Source organism: Chiloscyllium plagiosum, unplaced genomic scaffold, assembly GCF_037043375.1.
Source record: "Chiloscyllium plagiosum isolate Xiang-an unplaced genomic scaffold, Cpla_swu_hap1 HiC_scaffold_6, whole genome shotgun sequence".
Taxonomy (NCBI): domain Eukaryota; kingdom Metazoa; phylum Chordata; class Chondrichthyes; order Orectolobiformes; family Hemiscylliidae; genus Chiloscyllium; species Chiloscyllium plagiosum.
The window spans coordinates 110,727,365-110,749,469 of record NW_028270144.1 but is presented as its reverse complement, the minus strand read 5'-3'; the positions used below and the strand labels follow the sequence as shown (position 1 = coordinate 110,749,469).

Here is a 22,105-nt window from a genome sequence, read left to right as displayed (position 1 = left end):
AGCTGGTCAGGCATCTCTCAGGGCAAAAATTATGAAGATCTCAATCCAGTTAACCCTGCAAGATCCTTTCAACTAACCTGAGGGACTAGTAAACAGTCCCAGAGAACAGTCAAACAACATTGAATTGTATTTTTCAGTCAAGCTCACAGACACATCAGTTTCATAGATGGACATTTTCTGCCCTGGATGAAGGATAGCTTGATCAGGCAGCAATGACCTTGACAGTCCTCCATGTTGGCAATGAAATAGATGAACATTCATGGTTTCAGACCAAGAAACCTATTGATCAGCATCTCTTGTTAGCTAAGAGAAAGTGAGGACTGCAGATGCTGAAGATCAGAGTCAAGAGTGTGGTGCTGAAAAAGCATAGCAGGTCAGGCAGGATCTGAGGTGCAGGTGAATCGATGTTTCGGGTATTAGCCCTTCATCGGGAATGTTAGCCATCAGTCGTTGAAGAGGGACCCACTCCCACACCCAATCCCCCACCCCACCCATTCCCACACTCAACCTTGCTCCTCAGGGAAGAAAGAATTCAGAATGCACATAGGGGCCAGGGACCTAATTCCCACTTACTAGAGCAGTGCAGACATTCCAACCACTGACTAAGCTGACCAAATCCTGAAGGACATGGCTGCCAGACTGGCCCCTTTTTAAGCCTACAATGCAATTAATACCAGGAAATAATCTGCAGATGAAAACTCTTCCAGGTGATATTGCTAGTGGCAGGCCTTCCATCAGAATTAGGACCCCCAAGTGCAAGATTCCTCCAACAGAGGTTGGAATTCTTATGCTGAGCTGCACCATCACCACCAAGCAGGCTGTAGCTATTGCTGAAACATTATGGGCCAAGTGTCTAATTGGAAGATAGTATGCAGTTCATCCAGCTTGCATTGGACTTAGCTAGAACATTGCAACAGGCTGAGGTCAAATGTGTGTACAAGATCATGAATGGAAATATAAAGCCTCCAGAAAGTTACTGAGCTATTGCTATTCTTTGCTCAGATCAGGAAGCAGGAAGCAGGGAGCAGAGAGCAGGATGAAGGTGAGCAGTGTGACTTAAACTGCCCTCATCAGATAGTGGGAGCTGTTAAAATCAGGATCTGTTGTTATATCACTCATAAACCCATTTACCTATTGAATCATTGAAGGAACTCCTCCACAATCAATTCTAATGCTGGTACAATCCCTGACAATAAGAAATTGCATGTGCAGGTGGGACTAGATTGGGTTGGGATATCTGGTAGGCATGGACTAGTTGGACCAAAGTGCCTGTTTCCATCCTGTGCATCTCTATGACTCTATGACTCTAATTTAGTAATGGTTAATTGGAGTTCATACAAGGATTAAAACGTGACATTTTAGGAGTCTACAATATGCATAAAGATAGGGGTATAAAGGAAGAAGTCACAGCAATAATAATAACATCTGATGTTTAGAACATGTATTTTTAAAATATTGATTTTTATTTTCTCTGCCTCCATTTTTCTCATCTGAATATGATCCCTCCCTATTAGAGCACAGTTTCATGGAGTTTGTCTAACACTGGCAGTTACCCCTAGTGATAACTGCTAGTGTATGAGCTTTTGATTGTGATTGGGCACATGTTACTTGGCCATTACAAAGTAATTTGGGCTTGACTAACTATTTGTCTCTCTTCCTGGTGGAAATGTACTGAGATCCTTTGCAGAACTCATGCAATGCTTTGCAAAAAAAGAACAAATCTAGAACAAATCTAGAACAGATTAGGACCGAGCCTAGAATCACCTTGAGCTGTACACCTCATCAGCTAAACTCAGTAAGCTTTTGGGAGGGCTTCTGGCTTTTTGCTACATAAAACTCTTGAGCTGAATGCTAAATACTCTACAATTCACACATGAAGGATAATTTCATTGAAATTCCTTTAACTAGCCAACATTTACCCATAATATAAATAATATCTTTTGCAGAATTTAAAGTTAATTTTATTGCTGCTCCAGATTTTGCGTAAATTCATGTTGAGCACTAGACAAAGGAGATAATCCATTATGTCTGTGAACCACAGTGACTATGCAATGATTTCTTCCTATTTAGCGCTCCTTGCATCCAATTTACAGATCTATAATGAAAGATTCATAACAGCAAATGTGTGACAGTGCATAAACACTTCCCTACTTAATGCAAAACAGTCACTGGTTATGACAACCAGCTTCACAAACACTGTAATAGAGGCATCATCCACTTCCTTCATCTCATCTTACTTTGCATGCAGCAAGCTGTACATACAAGCAGTCCAAACAAATAAATAATTATCTACCAATTTCTGCTGCTTTATGATTCTGTGGTAACCATTTCTTGTTTCTGTGTTTTATGGTTTTTTCTCTGTACAGTTTCAGAAACACTGGCTTTTCTTTTCATTGTCTGTCTTTTCATTGTAAACCTTTCTTTTTGTCCCTGGGTGAGAACAATTTTAACTCAAATCACAGGGCTCAAAACCTGTGACAGCAAACCTGAGCTTCCTTCACGCTTTGCCTCAGGTTGTTTTCTACTGATTTCAACGGACAAGGAGGTCAGGAAAGGTGTTAGACAAGCTCATTTGTTACACTGTGTTAGAAGTCAATATTATCCCCAATCCTTTAAATTTTCCTGGGATTCCTTGATGTCACCTGGTTAAATGCTATTTTAATGCCAAGGGCAGTCATTCTCAACATAATTCAACTCCTTTGATCATATCTGGACTGGCAGATTCCAAGCTGATTGCCAATGAACAGATCAATGGTGAGTTAAGTGCCACATATTCGGACCGAGATCTGAGCATATTAACTGAGTTTAAGTGATCCCAAATAGAGATGTGCATAGAGTCATTGAAGAAAAATGTAAAAGCTGCAGAATTGACAAAAGTGACAATTTTAAACAAAACCAAATGAAGAACTGCAGATGCTGGAAAACCGAAACAAAATCAGAAATTGCTGGAAAACCTCAGCAGGCTCTGGCAACAGAGTTTATGTCTCAAGTCAAGTGACCCAGTTCTGGACCCAATTCTGACTTGAAACATTAACTCTGATTTCTCTCAGCTGAAGCTGCCAGATCTGTTGAGTTTCTCCAGCAATTTCTGTTTTTGTTCCTGGTATATTAATCATAGCAGCATTTAGTCTTAATGTTTAGTAAGGAACCAACACCATTTTCTTTGCAGCAAAGACCTTAGCCCGAAGATTACAAGTTATAAATTTACAATAATCTCAAATACCTTTTAAGGCAAATATAGAGCGGTGTTTCTCTAGCAATTTATGATTTTGAAAGTGACAACGTGAAGGGTCACTGAGTAAACATAGTTGCCAGGTCCAGCAGGTGACAAGATATCCTGAACCTCTTACATATTGCTATTAATACCAAGGTTGCCTGTCCTCTGCCTTTAGATCCTATGAGTTGGATCTCTCTGCACTTGTCCTCTCTAATGCTCTCCCATTGTCACATGGACCGAAGACCCCTTGATCTTGCTGTTGTTGATGGTGTCATTAGTTACCTTGGGCCTTATCTGTGCCTCAACTAAGAGAAGCACGAGTAGCTCCTAGTTTGACTTGATGGACCAATTGTGGCAAGTGCATATTGAACTGTCAAATTGTAGACCAAGTTACCAAAATGATTAACCTCTCAGTGCAAACATTTGTCAACAAATCCTTTCCCACTGACACACGCTGTAAATACTATATTGAGTACTTTCATTTTCTTCAATTATAGGACATGGACATGGACATGGTCTCCTGGGCATGTATTTATTGTCCATCCCTAGTTGGCCTTGAGAAGAGGGTGGTGAGCAGCCTTCGTAAACCACTGCAGTCGACCCACAATGCGCTTAGGAAGGGAATTCCAGGATTTTGGCCCACACAGTGAAAAAAACAGTGAGAAATTTCCAATTCAGGATGGTGAGTGATTTGGAGGAGAACTTGCAGGTAGTGGTATTTCTAGGTACCTGTTACCTTGTTCGTCAAGATAGAAGTGGTCAGGGGTTTGGAATGTGCTATTTAAGAATCCTGAGTCAATTTCTGCAATGCATCTTATAGATCATACACACTGCTGCTACTGAGCGCTGGGTGGTGGAGGGAGTGAAGGCTTGTGGATGTGGTGCCAATCAAGCAGGCTGCTTTGTCCTGGGTGATATCAAGCTTCTTGAGTATTGTTGGCACTGCACTCATTCAGGCAAGTGGGAAGTATTGCATCACACTCCTGATTTGAGCCTTGCAGATAGTGGATGAGGTTGGGAGTCAGGAGATGAGTTGCTCACTACAGTATTCCTGGCCTCTGACTCACCCATTGTGTTTACATGGCTATTTCAGCTCAATTTCTAGTCAATGGTAAAACCCAGGATGCTGATAGTAGGGGAGCGCACTAAGTTGCATGGCTGGCAAGACATGGGTGATGTGAGCGTAAATACTAAGACAAGAAGTAGGCAGCCACCTGATTCTGATATGAACTGGGTGTCTGGTCCTGCACTTAAACTGTCCCTGCTGCAGCCTTTCAATGCCACCTATTTGTGGGTCTTGCAGTGCAAGTCTGTGGTCTCTGAGTGGCCTGCAAGTGGATCAGAGAGATGCCACGAAGATCCTGAAGGGTTCGGCAAATGAAGGCTACGACTGCCACTGGGTGAGGGCTGTATGCAGCTGGTGCCCGTGAATCATGCCAAGTGATGCTATTTAATCCAAAGCAACATGGAGGTCCTTTAGAGCAAGTGACAATCTGAATTCGCTCTGCTTTCCATGTGGAGCTTTTTCAAAAAGTAGTTTGTTTAATGTGTTCAGTAAGAAAGGAGATTGATATTAATTAGGTGTTTAACAAATAGTAATTCTTCTCAATTGGCCTCGCAGTTCAGTAAAAATCAAAAGATGCAACTATTGTCCCCAAAATCAAGATGGACCTCACCATCTTCCTTGTCCAATTCTGACACTGTAGCCCATGTCGCAAGATACCAATAGGATTTATTCTCTCCACCTACTTATGAACCTGAGGCTCATCATTGCATCTCCCTATAACCTTCTTTCGTTTAAGGTCAATACCAGTTTCTCTAGTCCCTCTCCATAACTGCACTCCTGATGAAGGGCTTATGCCCGAAATGTTGATTCTCCTGCTCCTCGGATGCTGCCTGACCTGCTGTGCTTTTCCAGCACCAGACTTTTCAACTCTAACCCTCCAGCATCTTGAGTCCTCATTTTCTCTCAGCTGCTATCCTGTATCCCTGGCAACATGCTCACAAGCTTCCTCTTCATCCTAAGCATCCTTCCTCTAATGCAGCACCTAGAACTGGATCCTAAACAGTTTTTAAAAATACTTTAGCATAGTTTCCTTGCTTGTATGTTATATACTATTATTTCCAAACCTATAAGCCTGTTTGCTCTTTGAACAGTATTCGTCCTGACATTTTTAGAGATTTGTATCTTTGAAGCCCCGTTAGGATTTCTCTGTCTCTGCACTTCACTCCATTAAAATTATGCCATTGCACTTGCAGTGGCATTCAGATCACAAGCAAACTATTTCTTTCAATCAATGCTCCATTTTACAGTGGTAACTCTAAAATGAGTTGTGTTTAATGATACAAGCACACTAGGTGACAAATGGGCAGCTCTCTCAAAACAGAGAGTGCAGTGCACTTAATGTATAATTTTAATGTGTAATTTTAGAGTAAGATGTGGAACCTTCTAGAATTAATTGAGTTTAAAAAATTGGTTTAGTGCTTCTGAAAGCTTCTCATGATGGATTACAGCAAAGATAAAGATGGATTGACAGTTAAAAATAGATCACATCCAGTTTCCCTTCACTCACGTCATCGGTTTCAAGCTAGAATCAGTGAGTGCCTCCTGATCTTTTCAAGAAGCAAGACATGTGTTTCCACACCAGTCCTATAATTTTTGTCAGTCATTTAGTGTTTGACACAGATTACATTTTCTTTGAATGGAAAACATGGCCTTAAATGTTTAAGAACTATTCTTCACACATGTGGGCGGCACAGTGGCACAGTGGTTAGCACTGCTGCCTCACAGCGCCAGAGACCCGGGTTCAATTCCCGCCTCAGGCGACTGACTGTGTGGAGTTTGCACGTTCTCCCCGTGTCTGCGTGGGTTTCCTCCGGGTGCTCCGGTTTCCTCCCACAATCCAACGATGTGCAGGTCAGGTGAATTAGCCATGCTAAATTGCCCGTAGTGTTAGGTAAGGGGTAAATGTAGGGGAATGGGTGGGTTGCACTTCGGCAGGGCGGTGTGGACTTGTTGGGCCGAAGGGCCTGTTTCCACACTGTAAGTAATCTAATCTAATCTAATGTCTATTAACCTGGAACAGGTTGTAAAATTTATGAGTGGGAGGAGTGCACTGGCTTTCCTCCTATTGCGAACACAGTAAAGATCCTCACTGTGCCTTAAACATATTGTATTTTGACGTGATGGGTTTCACACACAATTATTGAAAAGAGAAGATAACACAAAGTTGACATGCAGACTGTTCCAGGTACGGATGTGACCTCACACATAGTAACTCTTATGCCCAAGAAAGGGTCAAATCCCATTTTCTTGCCTCTGAGTTCAAGGTTCCTTCACGCTTTCCCTCTCCCCACCTCCTTTCATCACCCTGCACCCCCCCCCCCGAACACCGATTATCCAATAGCACAGACTGAGAATTGGATGTGGGCTTCTTAATCTCCATGACTTAGATTCTACATTTGATAGAATCAACTAAACATTGAGACACTGTGCAGTTCAATACTTCACCATGATCTATAAGATGCATTGCAGAAATTCTCTCAAGATTCATAAATGGCACAATCCAAACCCCTGACCACTTCTATCTAGATGGACAAGATCACAGATACCTCTAGGAACACCATTACCTCCAAGTTCTCCTCCAAATCACTCACCATCCTGATTTGGAAATTTGTCACTGTTCCTTCACTGTCTGTGGGTCAAAATACTTCACCATACAAAGCAACATTGATTCAGATGAGACAGCACAGTGGTGCTTATCCTGCTGAGCTAGTAGTTCAGTGACCCAGATTCATTTTCTCGGGAGCATGTGTTCAAATCTCCTCACAGCCATTTGTTTCAGTAATTAGCCGTGATTGTTGTAAAAACGGAATGTCTTTTAGCCAGAGGAATTTGCCATCCTCACCCAGTCTGGTTTACATGGGGCTGCAGAGCATATAGTTTGACTCTGGGCTACCCTCCGCAATGGCCAAGCAAGCATCAATTTGAGCTGGCTGACCATTGAAAAAGTCAAGAGAAATACCAAAAAGTCTATGGTTCCATTCATTCGAATAATTGGAACTATTTTAAACCTTGGTACAAGTAGGGTCTTGGAGTCATAGAGGCGCTGAGGTATACAGCAGAGAAACAGGCCCTTGGGCCCAACTCATCCATGCTGACCAGATTTCCTAAATTGGTCTCATTTGCCAGCATCTGGCCCATAGCCCTCTAAACCTTTCTCATTCATGTACCTTTCCAAATGTATTTTAACTGTTGTAATTGTACCAGCCTCTACCACTTCCTCTGGCAGCTCATTCCATAAATGCGCTATCCTCTGTGCGAAAAAGTTAACCCTCAGGTCCCTTTTAAATCTGTCCCCTATCATCTGAGACCAATGCTCGCAAGTTTTAAGCCTCCCAAGTCGAGGGAAAAGTCCTTTGCTATTCATCTTATCAATGCCCCTTGTGATTTTATAAGACTTGACAAGATCGCATCTCAGTGTCATAAAGGTTGGTGCTGGAAAAGTACAGCAGGTCAGGCAGTAACTGAGGAGCAGGAGAATTGACATTTCAGGCAAAGGTCCTTCATCAAGAATGTGATGAAAGGCTTATGCCTGAAACGTCGACTCTCCTCCTCGGATACTGCCTGACCTGCTGTGCTTTTCCAGCACCACACTTTTTGACTCTGATCTTCAGTATCTACAGCCCTCAATTTCTCCAAGGTCACCTCTCCACCTCCAATGATCCAGGGGAAAAAAGTCCCAGCCTTTCCAGCTTCTTATTAAAACTCAAATCTTTCAGTCTTAGTAACATTCCGGTACATCTTTTTTTGCACGTTTTCCAACTTAATAACATCCTTCCTATAGCAGCGTAATCCATGTGCGGACAAATATGAAAGCAAGATCTACCATCATCTCACTGAGCATCACATGAGAATTTCAGCTTCTCTGATGGGGTGGCAGTTCAGACAGTGAGTGGCTCAGTTGCAAAAATCAATTAAACCCCCAAGTTCAAACTCTGGCCTGTATTGGTGAGGTTCAGGTATATCGATGTCAGATGCCTCATGGTTTAAGAATCTACTGATTCTCACTGTCCAGGTTTGCAAAGGAAAGTTGGCGATTCGGAGTGAAAACAGGGCCTGCAGCACCACATCCATGAAAAGAGTCAGTGCAAACAGCAAGGAAGGACGTGAGTGAAACACTCTGACTCTCTGTGTTTGTGTCAATAATAAAAATGAGGAATTAGAGGTAATTAAAGCTTCTCTATCTAGTTCCGAGTACGGGAAAAGAAATTAGCAGAGATTGTCTTTAAATGTATTTAAGGCTGAGCTAAACAAGGGAGCCAAGTGTTAGGAGGTGCAAACAGGAAAGTGGAGATGAGTTGATGACCAGATCACCAACAAACTTATTGATGGTAGGCAGACTAGAAGGGCCAAAAGACCTACTCCTGTTCCTAAATTCTTTGTTTTATGTTCCTATGAGTAAGGAAAATTGATTTTTCTCTCTCTCTGCACATAAATATTCCAATGGATCCCCTGGCTAATGTCCCAACTCTAACCATACGAACTTGAAGTTAATTAAAACTCTTCTTCCTGGGTTCTAAGTCAAATCAAATCCTGCACCCACTGATCTACATTGACTCCACATTCAACACTTGCTCAGAGTGAAACAATTCATCCTTGTTTTTAAATCTGTCTGTGGCTTGGTTTCTCCCAAACAGTGAAACTTCATCAAGCTCCACAGCCCTTTTGCACTCATCCAATCCTGGCCCCCTGAGCATCCCTAATCTTAACGGCACTACCGTTTTTTTTGTGTGTCTTCATCTGTCTTGACCCTAAACTCTGGAATTATCCACCTCAAGCCTCTCACCTCTCTGCTTCCCATTTTTAAAGCCTGTCTAATTTGACCAAACCTTTGGTCATTTGCACTATTACTCCCTTTTGTGGCTTCACTTAAATACTTATTTGATAGTCACTCCTGAGAAGTATCTTAGAGCTTTGTGCTATATGAAGTGCCATAAGAAAATACGAGACACTATAGTTATCGGTATACAAATCCTTAATAATTTTCTGCCATGACATGAGCAATAAGCATACTTTCTACATGAATTATAATGAGCCACATAGTTAGCTTCTGCACTAGGGCAGCACAGTGGCTCAGTGGTTAGTGCTGCAGCTTCACAGTAGCAGGGACCTGGGTTCAATTCCCACCTCAGTGACTGTCTGTCTGGAGTTTGCATGTTCTCCCTGTGTCTGTGTGGATTTTCTCCCTGTGTCTGTGTGGGTTTCCTCCCACAGTCCAAAGATGTGGATTGGTCATGCTAATTTGCCCATAGTATTACATGCATTAGCCAGAGAAACGGGTCAGTGTGCACTCATTGGGCCTAATGGCCTGTTTCCATATTGCAGGGAATCTAATCTAAAAAAACCCTTTAGTTTGTTTCTGCTCCTGCTGTTCAGAAGAGCAAATTTGTCATTCACAGCATATGGCTGAATCCATTTACTGTGCTGTTATCAATCATCCAAAGAATCCAGTGCACTTTAAGCAGTTCCTTCAAGATTCTGAGTTAAATGGATGGGTATTTGAAGGAGTCTTAGCTCCATTTACATCCACCAGGAATGCAAGTCAGGAGTGTGATGGAATACTCTCCACTTACCTGGTCGAGTGCACTTTCAACAATACTCAAGGTGCTGACACGAGCCTGGGCAATGAAGCTGCAACCCATCCAATACTTTCGACATTCGCTCCCTTTGTCCTTGCTGCACAGTAGCATGGAATTTTTACCATCTGCACCATGTACTATACTAATTCACTAAGGCTTCTTCCCCAGTGCCTTCCAAAGCTCTAACATCAACCACCTGGAAGATCAAGGGCAGTAAGTCGACCTGCAAGTTCCTCTTCAAGTCAGACACCAGCAGCAACAATTTCTATTTTATGTAGCACCTTTAACATAACGCAGCAATCCAACAGGCTTTGCAGCAACATTATAAAACAAAGTCTGATACCATAAACAGTTATAGGCCTCTACGCTAACCCCCAGACAAACAGAAAGGCTGAGACTGCAGTGAAACTCACCAACTCATACAGAAATTGAACAAATCCCAAACAGATGTAAACAAGGAAAACACGCTCACTGAAGGTGTGGACAGCAATTCAGTACAAAGACTATTATCACATTAGATCTATGCCACTCTTCCAATAGCTAAAAAGTTACTGAAGGTAGCTACCATAAGGCTTCGTCTGCCTCAACAAAAACTGTCCATTTTGAACTGGGGCCTTTGATCCTAGCTGTAGCAGAAATGGATCATTATGGAGCAAGACCAGAGAGTGGGGGAACAGGAGAGATGTGAAGAGAGGACTCATTCCCACCTCCACCCCTTTACCTGCTGTAGTCAAACAAGTTGGTCATACCAGAGAGTCCAGTTGGTTTCAGCTGGCGTTCGAGTTGGGAGGTTGGGTCGGGTCAGATGGGTAGTTGGATCAGGGGAGGTGGTTTAGGATAGGGACATGGTAGGGTCTGGCATTCAGTCGGGTCAAAGGGACCAGGAAGGGAGTCGGATTAGGCAGTGTGGAATCAGAGTGGGTATGTCAGGAGGTAGCCAGGGCGAATGGGCATTCAGGGAGTAGTTCGTTAGGTTGGGCTAGGAAGTCAGATTCCGGGTGGCTAATTGGGTCGGGACTGAGTTGATAGATGGCTGCGTTGAGAGAGCGTTAAAGTTGCTCAGGAAGGCAGTCAGGTTGTGACTATGTATGTTACTACTTCTGGCTTCAGTAACTTTTTAGCTGTTGGAAGGGCAGTTTAGATGCATTGCGATAATATTCCTTGTATTGAATTAATCTCCGCGCCTTCAGTAAGTGTGTTTCCCTACTTTAAAATTGCTTTGTCTACATCTTTGTGGGAATTGCTCGATTCCTTGGAGTCCGCATTTGATGTTCACTGCCGCCTCAGCCTTTCCATTTGTCTGGGGATAGCATGGAGCTGGTGCATGGTGCTGGAATTCCTGACTGTTTATGAAATGACTGAATTTTTCATTCATGAGCTGAAGCCATTGTCACTCCTCACTAATTTCGGAATGCCACGACGCTTCAAAGGTGTCTTTTAGACATTCTGTAATCTCTTTGGTACTCCCTGTTTTCCAGCAGTCAGAGCAATAACTTCTTGTGGAAGTGGAGATCTCCTCCCAGCTTCATCCATGGCTCTGCCTGGGATATTGTGTGTTATCCAGCAGCTCTCTAAGTTGCTCAGCTTAGTACTCATTACAAACACAGTACTAGCTGTTGCTTTCACTGCTCATGTTTGAACAGTAGAGCAATTAGAGTCATAGAGATGTACAGCCGGACACAGACCCTTCGCTACAACATGTCCATGCCAACTTGATATCCCAAACTAATCTAGTCCCATTTGCCAGCATTTGGCCCATATTCCTCTAAACCCTTCCCATTCATATACCTGTCCAGATGCCTTTTAAATGCTGTAATTGTACCAGCGTCCACCATTTCCGCTGGCAGCTCATTCCATACAGGCACCACCCTCTGTATGAAAACATTGCCCCTTAGGTCCCTTTTATATCTTTCCCATCTCACCCTAAACTATGCCTCTAGTTCTGGACTCTCTTACCCCAGAGAAAGGACCTTGTCTATTTATCCTATCCATGCCCCTCATGATTTTATAAACCTCTATAAGGTCACTCCTCAGTCTCCTATGCTCCAGGGAAAACAGTCCCAGCCTGTTCAGCCTCTCCCTATAGCTCAAATCCTCCAATCCTGGCAACATCCTTGTAAATCTTTTCTGAACCTGTTCAAGTTTCACAACATCCTTCTGATAGGAGGGTGACCAGAATTGCATGCAATATTCCAAAAGTGGCCAAAACTTCTCTTACCTTCCTCAGACTTAACTGAGTTCCTTCATGGCTTACAAGTACGTTGTCCTTTAGTATCTCCCCTCTTATAAGAGTGTGGCGTTCACATGTAACTGCTGCTTATTTCCTTGCAGTGCTCTGAGAATTAGTAAGTGTTTTCTCAGGAGCCTTGGTGAATTCCTGCAGTGCATCTTGTACATCGGACTCACTGCTGCCACTAAGCATTGGTGCTGAAAAGAGTGAATGTTTATGAATGTGGTGCCAATTGAGCAGGCTGCTTTGTCCTGGAAGGTGTTAAGCTTCATAAGTATTGTTGGAGCTGCGCTTGTCCAAGCATTTGAGGAGCATTCCATCAAACTCCTGAATTGTGCCTTATGGATAGTTGATAGGCTTTGGAGAGTCAGGAGGTGAGTTACTCACTGCAGGATTCCTAGCTTCTGACCTGGTCTTGTTGCCACTTTATTTATATGCCTGCTATCATTCAGTTTCTGGTTAATGCTAACCCCTCAAGATGTTACGAACTGGGGAGTTCAGTGATGATAATGCCGTTGAATGTCAAGAGTGATGTTTGGATTCTCTTTTGTTGGAGATAGTTATTGTCTGGCACTTTTGTGGTATAAATTTTGCTTGCCACTTGTCATCTCATGCTTGAATATTGTCCATGTCTTCCTGAATTTGGACATGGGTTGCTTTCAGTATCTGAGGAGCGACGAATACTATACAATCATCAGCAAACATTTCCATTTCCAACTTTAACTAAAGATAATTGAGCTTAGCACACACCCTAAAGAACTCCTGCAGAGATGTCCTGGGGTTGAGACAACTGCCCTTGAATAACCACAGTCATCTTCCTTTGTGCCAGGTATGACTCCAGCCAATGGAGAGCTTTACTTCTGAAACCCATTTTCTTTCTGATACCCAATGTGGCTAAATTATTTTCCCCAGTATTAAACCAGCTTTTCAATCAGCAATAACAAAGGTTTTGCGCAGTGGAGATCTCTACACAATTTGAGCTGATCTTAAAACACTGATAGAAAATGGAGTCTCCATTGAACCAGATTGTGGCCTGAAGCTGAGCGCAGTTGTATCTGAAGAAACCCAAAAGGAGTCAGAAAAAAGCTTTGATTAATTTGGAAAAATGCTGGAAAAATGAAAAATGCATAGCAGCAGGCAATACCAAAAGGGACAGCAACTACAATTGCACTTTGTCTACTGGATTATAAATGTGTTCATATCAGATATCACTTGATGTAGAGTAGCATGTGTTGAAGTGAACAGTCAACGTGATTATGCTTAAGGATAAAGATTAATTTCTGTCTTTGCACAAAGCAAGTAAATAAAACTATGTTATGCTACTTTTAATTACTTGATTTAGGGCAGATGTGATTGGCGAATTAGATCATTGAATAGTTTAATGTTCGTTGCAAATATTGCATCCTGCTCCATTGATAACCTGTCAATTTAACTCAATAAACCAACAGAACTGTAAATGCTGGAGATCTGAAACAAAAACAGAAATTGCTGCAAAATCTCAACAGGTCTAATAGCATCTTTGGAGAGAAATCTGTCCAGACAATATGGCGACTTGTACTCACTGTACTCATTTGAGATCACGTGACAATAAAGCTAATTCAAATCAGAGTTACATTTCAGGTCCATTTTGGGGTTTGGAGGAGGGGTCAGTGGGCCCGAAACATTAACTTATTTTCCCTTCACAGATGCTGCCAGACCAGCTGAGATTTTCCAGCAATTTTTGTTTTTTTAATTTAACTCCTTTGGTCACATTGTCCTCTGAGTCAGAACATTGAAAACTCAAGTGCTACCGAAGGAATTCAGCACATAATCTAGGCTGACCTCATCAGTACTGTGTCTGCACTGCTCAGCATTGTTGTTACTGCTGTCTTTTTTGATAAGAATTTAAATAAAGGATCTCATCTGCCAGTTCATGTGGACGTAGAATATCCCATGCTACCATGTGAAGAAGATTAAGATCATTCCTCAATTATATCATTGTCAACAACCTTCCCATAAATAGCAGCACGTGACAGATCAGTTCACAACTCTTTCTGAGAATCTGTTACAAGCAACTTGTCTCCCACATTTGCAACTCAACATTCTACATTTGTATCTTAATCTAATCACAATTTATCATAATATCAGGGGATCATTAAGACTGCTCAGCAAGTCCAATCTATGCAAATCTATCTTAACAAAAGGAGGTGTTAATTTTAAAAAAGTTTGAAATGTAATGATATTAAAAATCACACAACATCAGGTTATAGTCCAACACTAGCTTTATTTGGAACACTAGCTTTCGGAGCACCTCTCCTTCATCAGGTGGGTGAGGTTACTTTTTGATGAGGTTTCTTTTGTCAAGCTCAGATGAATGACTGTCACATGCAGGTTTGGTAAACTTTACAGGAACCTGGATTAGAGTGGTGCTGGAAAAGCACAGCAGGTCAGGCAGCATCCGAGGAGCAGGAAATTGACGCTTTGGGCAAAAGCCTTTCATCAGGAATTCCTGATGAAGGGCTTTTGCCCAAAGTGTCAATTTTCCTGCTCCTCGGATGCTGCCTAACTTGCTGTGCTTTTCCAGCACCACTCTAATCTTGATTCTAATCTCCAGCATCTGCAATACCCACTTCTACCTTCACAGGAACCTGCTTGACCAACAGAATAAACCCAACATTTTTGTTCATAAAACACAAACACCAAAGACTTTGAAACACATGTAATACATAATTCCATTAATCCTAAAAAACACTCCTTTACAGTTTGCAAAAATACCTCTGTACAATACCATAAAAGCACACATTGTACTTATTAAAAATTAATTCATGCGTCATGGACGTCACCTGCCAGTTCAGCATTAATTGCCCAAGTTGAATTACCCAGTTGAGACTCAACCACATTGTAGGCTAGACTGGGTAAGGATGGAGAGATTTCCTTCCATGAAGGAAACATGAGTGAACCAGATGGGCTTTTCCTGAAAATTGTCAAGTTTCCCAATCACCACAAGACTTTTAATCCCAGATTTTTACTGAACTCAAATTCCACAATCTGCCACAAATAAGAACATAAGAATATAAGGCCTGGGCTGAAGCTGTTCGATTTCAAACACTTACTGCATATGCACTTGCCATATGTCCCACTGGCATTCAGACTTATCATCTTTCACCCCCCTTAATATTTCCAGTCGAACCTAGATACTAAAACTATTTGCCTTCAACTCCCATTCTCCCTCGTCACTTAGATCTTCAAATCTGGGAGAATTCTTGTATCTTGCTCAGCATATGTAATACAAGAGGTCAATAGGCTCCTGATTAGTCAGGGGATTTAAGGATTAAATAAAGGGAGATGGCAAGAGAATGGGTTTGAGAAACAGATCAGCCATGATTGAATAGTGGAGCAGACTTGATGGGCTGAATGGTCTTATTCTACTCCTATATCGTATTGCCTTATGAAAAAACAAATGAAATAATAATTCAGATTCTGTGTTTTCTCAGTTCTGTATAATCAATTCTCCTGAGTATCTGTAATGGATCTGCACTTGTCATAGCCAAATATTCCCTGTTTATGTATCTGTAGGAACTTTCCCTCTCCATATTTAAGTTTTTTTTTGCTGGACTATATGTCCATTCCTCCTTTCCTTATCATTTTTTTGGTCCTCCTTTCCTGCATTCGAGGAAAGTTCCCAATCCTCAGATTTACTGCTACTTCTTGATGAAGAGCTGATGCCTGAAGTGTCTACTCTCCTGCTCCTCGGATGCTGCCTGACCAGCTGTGTTTCTCTAGCGCCACACTTTTTGACTCTAACTCTCCAGCATCTGCAGTCCTCACTTTTTCCCTGGCTACTCTGCCTGGCCAGCTTATAAGTATTTTCTTTTAATCACATAACATACTTAGCCTCTTTTGTCAGCCACAGTTGACTGACTATTTTTTTGAATTATTGCACCTTGGAAGAGTGCATAGTTGGTGTAAGCCATTAAATTAGAGACTTTTTGACCAGATGTGGAAGGAGAAAGCAGCAATGACAAATCGGCCTACTGGAGTTGCTGGTTCTTATCAATAGGAAGCTGGAGCAATGGAGTCTTTCCATGGATTTGTCGCCTGCCATTGCTCAGAAGATGCAGCTGTGCAGTCAGTGTGTCTGGCTCCATCTACAGGTTGTCAGTTGCCATAGCAAGGAAAGCCCAGAGCTCTCCAAGGCTGCTGGACAGACAACCACACCTGCACTTCATTGCATTACACATTGCTTCTCAATATGGAAGGCAGGTCAAGAGAGGTGTGGGTCACCTTGCTATTTGTCCAATTGTGCTCTCAAGAGGGCAGTGCCATAAGGTGCCCAGCTGAAGAAAGGAGCCTCACACACATCATCTCCACTCAGGAGACAGTGGAACTGACCAGGCCCTTGACTTCAAATCTACCTGTCCCTTCCCATTGTTGTAAGTTCTAGCCAAAGATGATCACCTTGACTCTGTCCCATATCACCCCCCCCCCCCTCCCCCCCACCCCCCCCCCCCCCCCCCACCACCACCATCTGTGGAGCAGGGGAGCTCAGTGCAGTGCACTGGGAAGGTCAGGAGGGGAAAAATGTACTAGGGGTATCAGCTCACTCAAACGCCTTCATCTCCATCACCTCCTTGCCATTGGCCAAGGTTTAGTTGGCCGTGTGAGCTGGAGAGTGTATCTCAGGGAGTTCCCCAGCAGGGATGCTGACAGAGACCTGGAAACTGAGATGCCGAGGGCGGAGGCACCCTGGACACCCATGTGATGAACATAATACGTGATGGAGGACAATGTTGTTCCCCTGTGACAGATGCAGTTCCCTTCCCATCCATTGTGAGTCCCTTCACAGCCGTCCTCCTCAACACTATGCACTATTCATATGCTTCATGTTTCAAACAAGTGTAAGTGATACTCTGTGAGTGAGCCTTCAGTGTTAACAAGCTGCTGAGGTCCCCAACATCAGGCTCTTCCTTTCTAGATGCACATTCCATTGATCCCACTTCCCCAGGTCATCACCCAAGCTGTGTAAATCTGACCTATCTGCTCCCCTTCCCCCAACACTCATTTGCCCCAAAGCCCCCTTCTGCTAGCTCCTTTCCCCCTTAATGTTCATAAACAAAGGCGACAGGATGATTGTGGCCCACCCTTTCGGTTGCCCCTGACCTGCCAGTGCCAGGTCTCTCCTGCGCAGACTGCTGGTTGGTGGACACACCTGTCCTTGACCTTCCCCCTTGTACTGGCCCCTATTGAGACAAAGGACTAGCCGTGAGCTACTACCTGCAGTACAGAGGCAGGGTCCCCTTGTGTAACGCCACTCATTCCAAACACCTGAATGTGACGATAGCTCAGGACTGGTCCAGGAGGCTGCTCATGACTAGCCGTCTTAGGGCAGGTGGCCCCATGGACTCCACTGTGGACTATTCCCCTGAGACATGGCCTACTGCTTGCTGAAGATGCTGTGTGTTTGGCATGAGACAAGGTGGTGCAGTACAAGACTGACATGGCACACTGACCTGTGACAAAATATACACCCTTGAGTAAGGACTACTGCACAATCAGCTGCGCCAATTGCCAATGCAAGGCTTGGCAGGGCAAGGCAAAGCATGTATGTGAGGACAGGCTGGTAGACATCAAGTGAATCTGTTCTGAGAGACAAAGGTAGCGGCCCCAGTAGACAACCAGGGATATTTAAAGACTGTGTGATAACTTACCCATGCAAGCATACTCTGCTGGTTACTGGTGTACCTTCCTAGACCAGTCAGACCTTGCAGGGTACAGTGCCAGTCCACTGGAGAATGCAAGGATGGTGGTGATGCCAATGTCCTTGATGAAAGGGTATCTGGTTTCCATGTCAGGTTTTCTCAATAGCGGGTTAGAGTGAGATCACAACTCACTAAGCTGGGTTGGGCTGTAAATAAGCATTTTCACAAACAATAATGATTGTCAACTGGGAGCACATCACAGTCTCATGATCATCTAACCCCAGTGTTTGAAAAAAGCAAGCAAGATATGGTGAGATGATCTTGACATTGAGATGGCCCTCGCTGAATATCACATACCATTCCATCACACACCTCACCACAGTCTGCCCTATTCAGAGCCTGGTAAGCTTCCACATGTTAAAACGAAAGGATGTAACTCTGAAGATGGATGAGGGAGATCCAGTAGATGTAGTGTACCTGGACTTTCAGAAAGCTTTTGATAAAGTCCCACATAGGAGGTTAGTGAGCAAAAGTAGGGCACATGGTATTGGGGGCAAAGTACTAACTTGGATTGAAAGTTGGTTGGCTGATAGGAAACAAAGAGTAGTGATAAACGACTCCATATTGGAATGGCAGGCAGTGACCAGTGGGGTACCGCAGGGATCAGTGCTGGGACCGCAGCTTTTTATAATATATATTAATGATATAGAAGATGGTATTAGTAATAACATTAGCAAATTTGCTGATGATACTAAGCTGGGTGGCAGGGTGAAATGTGAGGAGGATGTTAGGAGATTACAGGGTGACCTGGACAGGTTAGGTGAGTGGTCAGATGCATGGCAGATGCAGTTTAATGGGGATAAATGTATGGTTATCCACTTCGGTGGCAAGAACAGGAAGGCAGATTACTACCTAAATGGAATCAATTTATGTAAAGGGGCAATACAAAGAGATCTGGGTGTTCTTGTACACCAGTCAATGAAGGTAAGCATGCAGGTACAGCAGGAAATGAAGAAGGCTAATAGCATGCTGGCCTTCATAACAAGAGGGATTGAGTATAGAAGCAAAGAGGTTCTTCTGCAGCTGTACAGAGCCCTGGTGAGACCACACCTGGAGTACTGTGTGCAGTTCTGCTCTCCAAATTTGAGGAAAGACATTCTGACTATTGAGGAAGTGCAGCGTAGGTTCATGAGGTCAATTTCTGGTTTGGCGGGACTACCTTACGCTGAAAGACTGAAGCGACTGGAGCGACTGGGCTTGTATACCCTTGAGTTTAGAAGACTGAGAGGGGATCTGATTGAGACATATAAGATTATTAAAGGATTGGATACTCTGGAGGCAGGAAATATGTTTCTGCTGATGGGTGAGTGCCGAACCAGAGGACACAGCTTAAAAATAAGGGGTAGGCCATTTAGGACAAAGATGAGGAGAAACTTCTTCACCCAGAGAGTGGTGGGTGTGTGGAATGCTCTGCTCCAGAAGGCAGTGGAGGCCCAGTCTCTGGATTTGTTTAAGAAAGAGTTGGATAGAGCTCTCAAGGATAGTGGAATCAAGGGTTATGGAGATAAGGCAGGAACAGGATGCTGATTAAGGATGATCAGCCATGATCATATTGAATGGTGGTGCAGGCTCGAAGGGCAGAATGGCCTACTCTTGCACCTATTGTCTATTGTCTAAAATCCTGCATATGTTGGAAATCTGAAATAACAACAGAAAATGCTGTATAAACTCAGCAGGTCAAACAGCATCTGAAGAAAGGTAATTTCAGACTTGAAACATTCAAGTATCTTTCTCTCTCCACAGATGCTGCCACACCTACTGAGTTTCTCCAGCAGTTTCTGCTTTTACTTCTAATTTCACACAGTTGATGTAGATTAGATCTTATATTGTCAAGCAGCTCCATCTCATTTTCCTTCTTCTCTGCCCTTCCTAAATACCTAATATCCTTAAATATTTATAGCGCTGATTACTATGCCAACATGCATATCACAATCATTTTCCTCTATCTCTGTCTGTAGATTACCTACGGGATCATCTAGGGGATAGAATTTATTTTAAGAATCCCTGCAGTGAGGAAATAGGCCCTTCGGCCCAAGAAGTCCACACTGACCCTCCAAAGAGTAACCCACCCAGACTCATTCCTCTACCCTATGATCCTATATTTACCCCTGACTAATGCACCTAACCTACACATTCCTAAATACTGTGGGCAGTTTAGTATGGCCAATTCACCTGACCTGCATATCTTTGGATTGCGGGAGGAAACCGGAGCACCTGGAGGAAACCCACGCAGACATGGGGAGAATGTGCAAACTCCACACAGACATTCGCCCAAGGTTGGAATTGAACCCGGGACCCTGGCGCTGTGAGGCACCAGGGAAGCGATATTATCGATGGATCGTTAATCCAGCAACCCAGGTAATGTTCTGCAGAGCTGGATTCATATCCTGCCACGGCAGATGGTAGAATTTGAATTCAATAAAATTCTGGAATGAAGAGTCTAAGGGTGACCTGAGTCGATTGTCAGAAAAACTCAGCTGATTCACTAATGTCCTTTTGTGCCGTCTTTACCTGGTCTGGCCTCCATGTGGCTCCAGACCAGCAGCAATGTGTTTGACTCTTAACTGCCCTCTGGGCAATTAGGGATGGGTGCTAAATGCTGACTTAACCAGCAACACCCTCATCCTATGAATGAATAATGAAAAAAACTCTATCTTGTCCTTAACCTCGTTCTTTGTTCTTGTATTCCAATGTTTCCATGCGATAAAATAATCTCCAGCTGTCGAGATGGGTGCAGCGATAACAATTTCTAAGAAGTCAGCTCCAAAAGAATAAAGTCATCCATCATCCTAAACCTCACGCTCTGCCAACCCATTGTGTGTACCATCTCCCCAAGGTTCCTTCCATTACCTGCCCAAACCACTGACTCCTATTACCCAAAAGGCCAAGGATAGAGAGCAAAAGGGAAGACTATCATCTCCCAGTCTTCTTCTAAGATGTTCATCACCCTGATCAAGAACTCCACTGTTTTTACTTCATAGAACAATCATGATAACAGCTGCTCTAACCCAAGTCACAATATTTCAAGAAAGCAACTCCCCACCACTTTCCCAAAACAAATGAGGGATGGGCAATAAGTGCAGGTCTCACCAGCCTACCCACATCCTGTGAATGAATAAATAAAAGTTCTCTTTATGCTCAAACAGACAATTTCCCTCATAGGAGACCAAAAAAAAATCACATTCAATAGGTTCGTACGCATTTCAATCTTTTTCTTCACATATTCAATCAAAAAGGGCCACCAAAATCAGAAACAAGCGACAAAATTGAAGAATTGACTGTCATTCAATCATTGGCACTGCTAAAACAAGTTCCCTCTTTGGCCAGCTGCCAAAAAACCATAACCCAAGTCACCATAGAAACCTGCCGGAGGGAGTTCCCTCAGTCGACAGCATTGGATAAAACAAGGAACTGCCCTTTTATCATTTAGACCTTTAATATAAGAGAGCAAGATAATATTTCAACCAAAAGCATCATCATAAGGTAAGAATTTGGGGAGTTTTTAAAACAAATGACGGCTATTTAATTTGTAGTTTTGCGTATAACTGCTCATGCATTCATAAATGGAGTGGATTTATGGGGAAGGTCACTGTTGGTGTAAGTTGTTTTAAAATACTTTCTTAGGCACAATGTGATTCTTTCATCCTCTGCCGAAGTTCGCATGGGAGTAGTTGAGAGTAGCAGATTCTCTTTAATTTCAAGAGTCTTCTCACAATAAAACTTGCAAACAGCCGAAGCTACAGGCATTGTGAACCTGCCCTGCGCCACTGCGCTCCTGACACACCTTTTGTTTACTGAGCTGATCGGAATCTCCAGGAAACTTGCTAAGGCTGCTTTGTTGTTCAAGCAGGGCCTCCCAGGCAGTCACTTATCTCATTGCTGTTAGTCAGAGAGCTCGTTATGAGTGAATTTGCTGCTGCATTTCTTTACTTGGCAACTGCATTTCAAAATGAGTTAATTGACTATCAAGTCTTTCACAATGCCTGAGGATGCAGGAGGATGCAGAATGAAAATACTTGCTGGTAAGCGAAGATATGGAGGACGGGGATCTAACCGGATTCTTGCAGAGGCTTGAGGGAGCGAATGGCCATTCCTTTCTCTACACTATTCCTGGTTGTCCTCTTTGCTTCCAGGAATGTTGAGGGAAGAGGGGTTTTCAGGAAGATTTCATCAGTGCTCCATTCTGGGCAGAAGAGACTAGCCCCTCCTCATCCCATGCAGGAATGTTTTTGACATTCCTGAAGGGTATCTTCTCCACATGGATTGTTTCCTGCAGCG

The 22,105-nt window shown here is 43.2% G+C and overlaps 1 protein-coding gene across 1 annotated transcript in view; it reads left to right on the top strand.

Moving 5' to 3' along the window:
- The first annotated feature begins 21,206 nt into the window (after nt 1–21,206).
- The window catches only part of atp10a (ATPase phospholipid transporting 10A), a 369,418-nt gene continuing 368,519 nt past the window's right edge, over nt 21,207–22,105 (top strand). Inside the window, exon 1 of the mRNA XM_087988354.1 lies at nt 21,207–21,310. The gene's annotated coding sequence lies outside the window, so the exon portion shown is untranslated. The remainder of the gene's footprint in view (nt 21,311–22,105) is intronic.